Source organism: Aedes aegypti, chromosome 1 (assembly GCF_002204515.2).
Source record: "Aedes aegypti strain LVP_AGWG chromosome 1, AaegL5.0 Primary Assembly, whole genome shotgun sequence".
NCBI classification, from domain to species: Eukaryota; Metazoa; Arthropoda; class Insecta; order Diptera; family Culicidae; genus Aedes; species Aedes aegypti.
Window position 1 is genome coordinate 68610021 of NC_035107.1, and position 9244 is coordinate 68619264.

A 9244-nucleotide genomic window follows, 5' to 3' on the forward strand; every position below is an offset into this window, starting at 1 on the left:
ACAGTTGAGAACTGTTCTGCTCCCGTGCCACATGAACCGTCGGATCCTTGACCAACTTCAGCTTGTAGAGGCCATCCGAATACTGTCCAATTGCTACGGTCTCCTTCGTGGGGCTAACGACCTTGCATGATTGCTTCTCGATCGTCACCTGATATCCGCTCTGGCAAATCTTACCCACGGATAATAGATTCAAGGCTAAATCTTGAACACACAGCACATCCTTCATGGTGATGCTACATGATGAACCTCCAATGTCGGCTTCCAGATTGACGACGCCCTTCGAGATGACGGAAGCTTTGCCATTATTCGCAACGTTAATACTTGACAACACCTTCTCAGCTTCTTCCAAGAGCTTCTTGTTTCGGCACAGATGCGTTGTTGCACCGGAATCGAAGATCCAGTCGACATTGTCCTCTGACGACTTCACTGCATTGTACGCCGCGTAGAATGCAGCGTAACCACTTTGCTTACCACGGGCTTCTCCTCGGGTTCCCTTTCTCTCACTGGGTTTCTTCTGGCATTGGGATGCGTAGTGTCCCGACTTCTTGCACCGGAAACACTTTATCGCAGATTTTTCTCCAGATTTCTGCTCCAGTCTCGGATGACTGTAGAACGCACCATCGCTTGACTTGCAATCACTGCCGACCTTCACATCTTGTAAGATTTTCGCCTTGACGATGTCTGCCGTAAGCTTCATACCCGACGACTCCAATCCTAGGATCATCGGCTCGTACTGTTTCGGTAGACCTTTCATCAGCAAGCTCGCCAGCCAGGTGTCGTCCACTTCAAATCCTACTTCCGAAAGCTGGTGACTCGTCGTAAACAGTTCGTTCACGTAGTCCTGAGTTGCTGGCAAATGACCTCTTCATCCCGTTCAGCGCCAACCAGTCGAATTACCGTTAATCTTCTCAACAGGCCAATCTTCCGGGTCGATCCGCTATGCTCTTAGGTATTGCGCAAATTGTCCCACGCTTCTTTTGCGGTTTTAGCGTTCCGCACTAGTCCGTAAATCTTGGGATCGATGTTCAGACATATCGTGGCCAAAGCTTGCTCGGAAACCTCGTCGCTTACCGCCGGATCACCATCCTGTCGGTCTTTCACTGCGCACCATGTTCGTTCCTTGATCAGGATCATTTTGGTCGCGAAAGACCACGAGCTGTAGTAAACTTGCCGCACCGGCAACGATACCGTGCTGCCCGGCCAACGATTTCCAACGGAGGCTTGATTCCTGGAACCATCTTGAACTCCATTTTCTTCTTCAGCCATCTCTTCAGAAAATTTGCTTCAGGTTTGAAAAAATTTTCACCTCACCAAACAGAGCCGTTTCCTTAGCAACTGCCTGGAGGCCATAACCTAATGGACAATTGAATGAAACACGTCTGCTTGGTTTGATATGTTGAGGCTAAACTGATTTATTAATTTGTACAATATTGAATGGCACACTATGATTATCTATTTAATTCGTGGGTTACTATGCTAACAGAACTCAAAGCTCACAAATTAACGATAAGTTCACTTTCGAACAAAGACTTTCACTTTTGAAGAAAAGTTTACTACTTCGGAGAATGATCCGTTCACTTTAACTGACTCCACCAGAATAAAATGAATCACGCGCTAAAGATTTGTTCGAACCTTTTTGCTGCGACGCAATTTCCACCTAATCGTGTACAGTCTTTTTTGTACGTTCTTTTTTATTGGTCAGCTCTGGAGGACTCAAAAAAATCTAAAAACTTTTCCCGATTGGTGGGTTTTCTAACATCAAAGGACCAGGTACAAGTTAATTTGCGGAAAATACCATAACGTATCGATTATTTCATAAGCGTCCAGTTCATTCGCCTTTGGTTATGCACCTTGCGCAACACTTACTTAAGCTTTACTCTCTAGGGCACAAAAGCTACTTTTAAAGCTTGCTTATCTTTTGGTTATGAACAAAAAGGGAATATTCTTAGACTGGCACAAAACATATGAGTGTTACACAGCTCAACCAGGTCCGTCACACTCGGGCTCAGATTAGGTACCACTTCTAGTACTGCATTTGGTCCCTCGGTAGTGCAAAAGGTACCCAAGTTTGACAGATCGCAGTACACTTTTCACGGCCTTCTAGATTACCTTATGAGCCACAAAATTTTGGGCAACTGCAAGGGACATGGGGGTCTTTAATTTGTCTTTGGCTCAACGTTGTAGCTTGCCAAATACCATATCTGGAATTCCTTTTCGTTCAAATATCGACACTAAAGGTTGATGGTCCGTCAAAATCGTAAATGTTCTTCCAAGTAAGTAGCCACTCAATTTTCGTACAGCATAATAAACAGTCAGCACTTCCATGTCCAAAGGGGAATATCCTTGCTCATGATTCTTCAGCACTCTCGGAATGAATGTTACTGGCCGCTGACTTCCATCTAGGAACACTTGCAAGAGTACAGCGCCGACGCCTTTGACCGAAGCATCAGTAATTAACACAACAGACAATTCTGCATTGTACGGAGTTAAAACGTTGTCGGAACATAATATCTGCTTGATGGTTTCGAAAGGCGTATCGCATCCAGCTGACCAATTGTATCGGTCGTCTTTCTTTGTTGAAATATTCGGAATGAATTTAACGTAACACATTATCATCTCGAGGAACTCTCGCAACGCTTTCACATTTTCAGGTCTTGGAACATCCATAATAGCTCCAACCTTCTCTGGATCTTTATATAGTCCATCACCATCTACGATGTGTCCCAACAACTCTCGTTTTTCTAGATTCAGGCGGAATCCTGCTTCCAAAAGCTTTTCCAAGACTCTTGATAAGTTACTATATGCTCACTAGCTGTTGCACCGTTTACGAAAACATCATCGAGGAAATTGACGCATCCACGACAATCTTGTAGTAGCTTCTCTAGGGTCTCTTGAAAAATCGCACAGGCCGGTTTTGTTCCAAACGGCAATCGTTTTACGTGATAAATGCCTTTGTGTGTGCTCCATGCTAATATTCTCCTGGCCTCATCTTCTAGCTCAAGTTGATTATATGTTGACTTCAAATCCAACTTCGAAAACAGTTTACCTCCTTGCAGCGCGTCAAACAAATCTTCCACAACCGGCATTGGGTACCGCTTGTCTTCAAGAAACGGGTTGACGGTTACCCGGTAATTAGCGCATAGGCGAATTGAGCTATCTTTCTTCAAAACTGGAATCAAAAGAGTTCCTCAGTCAGCGGTTCCTGCCTTTGAAATAATGCCTGTTTTCTCCAGATTTTCCAATTCTTCCTCCACCTTGGATTGGAACGAAATTGGTATCTTCTTTGGTTTGAAAAACTTTGACTCGGTATTCGGCTTCAATTGCCAGTGCAGTTGACCTCGAGTACTACGGCCCAACGCTCCATCGAACAATTTTCCGTAACGATCTAAAACTTCCTACAGCTCCTTTCCATGCTTCTCTGATGACTCCGTATCCAGCTTGCCGATGCGCAAATTCAGCAACTCCCCAATAGACTCTCGTCCGATCAATGGGCTGCGTCCTTCTTCAATGACAACTTCTTGGCCAACTATGCTAGAACAAATTGCTCCTTTCGGTGTAGCCTCACCGCCGGAATATAAACTCTCCAAACTGGCTTTGATGAAACGCTTCTGGAACTATCGTAATCGGTGATCCTGTATCCATCTCAAACTTCTTCATATGTCCAATAATAGCAACATTCACGAAATAAGGGTCAGAGCAGCAGCTTCAAATGATTGACTTTGCTTTCTTTTCTTCCAGAGTTCTCCTTCGGCTTTTGCGGACAGACCACGGCAATGTGACCTTTCTCCTTGCAAATCTTGCAAACATAGCTCCGGTACTGGCTGCTTCGAAAATCGCGATTGTTCTTACCACACGGATAGCAAACTGCTGAACTTGGTTTCTTCGCAGACTTCGCCCCATAGCTTGCCTTCCTTTCGCTAATCTTGTTTACTTCAAGAACTACTCAGTTTTTTCAAAGTTGCTTCTCGTTTCGCCACAAGCTTGAGCAACGGTGTCCTCTTCTTCACACAAACGTTCGGAAAATCGGACCTGGTTGAAGGCCCGTCACGAAAATATCCTTCAGCGCATGGTCCAAATGTTCTTCAAATTCAGGGACAGCTTCTTCAAACGGACGTACCATTCTTGAACACTTTGCCCTGAATCCTGTCGAACCCTGTAGAAAATCGCTCGCTCCCGGTAAATGACCAAATCCGCCGGACAAAATCTTCCCTGCAAACGTGCACACAGCTCATCGTACATGTTCTCATTCGTTTTTGGAGGATGGCAGATATTCTTCACGGTTTGATAGACTTCTAGGGAAATTGACAGCAGAAGGATGATTTTACGAATTTACGAATTTATGCTCCTCATCTACGTCCGCAGCCAGAGAGTACTATTCCAACCTCTCCTGGTACATCTTCCACTGGTCTACACACGAAAATCTTGGTGGTCCCTCCATAATAACTTCGTAGCTTTGAAATCCTTTCGTCACCAATTGTTCTTCATAGAACTAATTAAAAATACCTACGTCTAGTTCGTTTGATGGAAAAATACAGAATGTTTTATTGAATCAACAATGTAAGTAACTAATCAATGGTCGTTGCTATGTGGCCGCTAAGGCTGCCTGGATCAAACGTGATTCAGCGCACTTCTGATGGAAGCTTTTTTGAGCTTCTGATGGAAGCTTTTGTAAGTTTCTGATGGAAGCTTTAGCATGCTTCTGATCAGTGGCGATTCCCTAACCTCAAATCTACCTGTTCCACGAATAAAAATTCTTGAATTTCAGCAACAAATTTGCATGTAATGAGTAGAGATTAGTTAGAAAGGACGATTTCAATAATTGACTTTTTGATGTATAATCTAAATTTGTCGAAATAGTCGTTTTTAGAGCCGTAGAACAGGTAGAAAGTGAGGTTACGAGTCGCCACTGCTTCTGATGGAAGCTTTTCAAGCTCCTGATGAAATCTTTTCCAAGCATCTTTTGTGAAAAGCTTTTCAAACAAATCTTCTGATAAAAACATTTAAAGCTTCTAAAGGAAACTATTCGAAGCTGCTGATGGAGGCATTTCCAACTCTCAGTGGGAAAGCTGTCATAGCTTCTAATGGAAGGCTTCCAAGCTTCTAATGAAAACTTGGATGGAAGCTTCTGAAGGAAGTATTTCCAACTCTCAGTTTGACAGCTATCATAGCTTCTGATGGGAGCTTTTCCAAGCTTCTAATGAAAACTTCTCAAGCTTCTAATGAAAACTTCTCAAGCTTCTAAAGGAAACTATTTAAAGCTTCTAATGGGAGCTTTTCCATGCTTCTGATGGAAGCTTTTTAAAGCTTCGGATGAAAGCTTTTCCAAGCTTCTGATGGAAGCTTTTCCAAGCTTCTGAAGGAAGTATTTCCAACTTTCAGTGGGAAAGCTGACATAGTTTCTGATGGAAGCTTTTCCAAGTTTTCAAAGAAAATTTTTCAAGCTTCTAAAGGAAACTATTCGAAGTTTCAGATGGGAGCTTTTCCAAGCTTCTGATGGAAACTTTTCTAAACTTCTGATGGAAGCTTTTCCAAGCTTCCGAAGGAAGTATTTCCAGCTATCAGGGGAAAAGCTGTCATAGCTTCTGATGGAAGCTTTGCCAAGCTTTTGATGAAAACTTTTCAAGCTTCTAAATGAAACTACTCAAAGCTTCTGATGGAAGCTTTTCCAAGCTTTACCATGTGTCGGATGGCAGTTATTTCAAGCTTCTGGAGGAAGCTTTTGCAAGCTTCTGACGAAAGCTTTTCCAAGTTTCTGGTGGAAGCTTTTGTAAGCTTCTGATGGAATCTTTTCTAGCTTCTGTTGGAAACTTTTCCAAGCTTCTATTCCAACCTCCAGATGAAAGCTATTCTAAGCTTCTAATGGAAGTTTTTTTTAGCTTCTTATAGTTTTACCGTGCATTTGAAAGCATTTTCAAGCTTTAATGAGAAGTATTTCCTTAGTTTTTGAGAAGCTCTTTATCAACTTCCCAGAAGTTTACAGCAAAATCTAAAAATATAAACCATTTATTAGAATCCAGCATAGAAAATACTTACCAACAAAGACATGGATAGCCAATCCGTCCAAATCTGTCACGATTTTCCAGTTTTGAAACCTCCCAAACACTGCACGTCACTTTTGTTCCCAATACAGTTTAACCGCACCAAACTTCGTACGATCTCCGGAATGCTTCGTCCCGATGTACTCCGCACCAATTGGACAACCTCCCGTCCTAATCTATCAGTATCTTCTTGTCTTTAACGCGTCCGCGAACGAAAAAAAACTAAATAGCACCACAACGAAACCGCGATGCAACACAACTTAAATATGGCTGCCAATTATCTTCTGTCCCAGAACGCACCACCAGAGCTAATTTATCAAGACCGACGAGATTTGCGCAAATTTTTACGCTATCACTCGAACACCAGGGGGCACCGATAGACTATTCCGACGATTGTTACCATCAAGACCGGGTTAACGTTGGTCTGAGGTTCCCTTCCAACGGATCGTACTTTTTCTTCGAGTAAATCATACTCTCCATTTCGATTCGATTGGCAGCTGGTTGGTTCCCAAATCCTCTTCTAATCAATTATCGCTCGCGCAGTCAGTGTGATTCGATTAGCATAATGACCCTTATTTACGGTGTTGTTTTTTCGAACGTTCTCCAAATGGCCTTTTGGGAGTCGTTCCGTTTTACGAATATAGAAAAATTTGCACGAAAAATCGCAGCTTCCGAACGTCCAAATTTCCACCACTAAATCACCGGAATAATCTTCCCGAATCTTACGCGAGAACGACCCGTGCAAGAAAATAATCTTTTCCACACCATCGTCGACGTCGTCGTCGTGCAATATTTTCCGTTTTTCCTCCCGTTTCTTCCGTTCACGCGTCTTCCAAACCTTGCATCCAAGGCGCAGAGGCAGTGTTGAATTTTGTACTTTTCTTGTTTTTGTCGCCAGAATCGCCTTTGGCTCTTCTTCTTCCGTCTGATAGCTGATTGCACGCACACAGAGGCAGCCCGTCTGGTTGTTTTGACAGTTCCGCTTTGTTGCGCTGTTCGTCGACCGTGTTCCTTCACCAACACAGTCAAACGTCGTCGTTTCGGGACCGGCCTCCGCTGCCGCACGCACACCACTTTCTCGTGGGCCCCATTTTTCAATCAGCGGAAAATTCAGTTCGGAAATGAACGTTAACTTTTCACCAATTTCACTACCATTCGGTAAAATCACGAATCAATTCCACGAAATGTGCACTGCAAACTACAAGTGGGTTAAGCTTTTCGCGACACTCGCTTTGATTTAATCGATTTTTCCGGGGAAAATCTCGTCCAAACAGAACACCGAACTTCTGAGAGGTGAAACGTCTTTGCGTAGCGCTGATGAGATGCACCGTCGATGCGGAGACTCAAACATGGAGTACACTGTTAATTTTTACTGAAGAGTTCCTATGTTGATTGAAGTATGGAAACAAGATAATCAAAACATTTTTCTTAACTTACACTAGATTGAAATAAAGTCATTTCTCCCTAACTCGATATTGAAGGGACCATCGTATAAATATTGCGATTTTTTTAAGTGGTAAAAAACTTTTGATGATCTGAATTTCGTCTTTCTCAGAATTTACAGAATTTACAGTCATCTTCATTGTTTTTTACGCTCCAGTTGGTCGTGATATCATGTCAAAACTAGCTGGTAGTGACGGAAATCAAGGATGAAAGGTAAATGGTGTTTGAAAATGTACCATCAGTACATTATTGGCAGCTTCTCAATTTCATCATGAAAGTCTAAATACTCGTGAAAATTACAATATTCTATAGAATTATAATAAACCCTTTTCCCGGTACTGACTTTTGCGCCCAGCTTGTGTTTAACAAGGATTTCAGTATTACTGTAGTTGCTTGCCCGAATAACCCGAGAGAAGCAGTCAGAGCTGGTTCCCAGATGCTGATACCATTTCCACTCATTCGGAACTTGCTCCAACAAAAATTTTCAACCGTAGAAATATCAAATCTCTCTCAATACAGAACCTCATGGGCACTTCCATGATTCATTTAAGCATGGTGGGGTTCTCCTCATACAGGTGAGTTTCAGGTGTTGGCTACGCCATTTTATTTTGTGTCAGGATCGGCTCGTACCCGTTGATGGCATCGTCAGATCGCCTACGACGCCGTATCACGATTATCAAGGATGAGTATAAGATCAACCACGTGCTCGAGGGTCGTCATAAAAAAGCGATATTCCACCCGGTCGGTGGATAGGGTCCCTATTCCTGTGGATAAAATCCAGACCAAGGGAAATGCCACGTGGTGTGGCTAAGCCATACAACTGTTAACACACACCTAAAATTAAAAGCCACAAAAAAACTACCTTTTCATATCGCTACAATTCTCGCTTTCTGCCTGGTCTTATGGTGACATTGGCAACTTACTGTCATATTCCGGGTATGTGGTGCCTCCACGAAAGTGGCCACTTTCAGAATTATTCTGAAACTTTTTTGCGCACATCGAACTTCATGATTTTGCAAAACAAGGAGATGTGGTGCCCTCAGGGAAGCGGCCACATATCAATGGCTTCTGAAGACATTTGTAATCAACTGGCATATTTCATCATTGATATTGCCCCCTTGTTTCGTAAAACCATACAATTTTTATGTCGCAAGAAAGGTTCTTGATAGTTTTAAAAGGCATTGCCATGAGAGCCACGATTTCCGTTATGGTTTCAGAATCATTTCTAAAAGTAGCTTGTTTTTTGAAGGCACTACATTCCCGGAAAATATGAGGCGGTAGCCAATATCGCTAGAAGTCATTGAAATTTCTTCTATTGATCTTTTTTGCAGAACAATGAAGTTTATTGTGTCGACACACAGCAAAAAAGTTGTTGAATATTACATCGAAACTGCTGCAACCAAGTCATTCCCTCGGCTGTGGAATATTACACAGCTCGACGTACTCGCGGGCAATTGGTGTAATGAACGTGATCGATGTAATTTTTCCGATGTAATATATTCAACGTACACAATACGATGTAATCGATACGATGTAATATGAAAGCTTTGTAATCTAAACGATTGAAGCAACAAAACGATTGCAAATTCTGCTCAATGATTGATCAAATTGCCTTTTTATCCTTTTTTGTATCTAAATCTCTTTTATGATATCGAACGCGTTTAACTCGGAAACAAGAGTTACCTATTAGTATTTTCTTTTGTATTATAAAAAAGGGTAAATAGCAATTTGATCAGCCATTGAAAAGAAATTGATGATAGAAA

General features: G+C 42.3%; 1 protein-coding gene across 2 annotated transcripts in view; it reads right to left on the reverse strand.

Annotated features, from left to right (window-relative positions):
• The window catches only part of LOC5564151 (serine/threonine-protein kinase tousled-like 2), a 397741-nt gene extending 390377 nt beyond the window's left edge, over positions 1-7364 (reverse strand). For both annotated transcript variants that reach the window (XM_021838837.1, XM_021838832.1), the window contains exon 1: positions 6034-7364. The gene's annotated coding sequence lies outside the window, so the exon portion shown is untranslated. The remainder of the gene's footprint in view (positions 1-6033) is intronic.
• Between the last annotated feature and the right edge of the window lie 1880 nt (positions 7365-9244).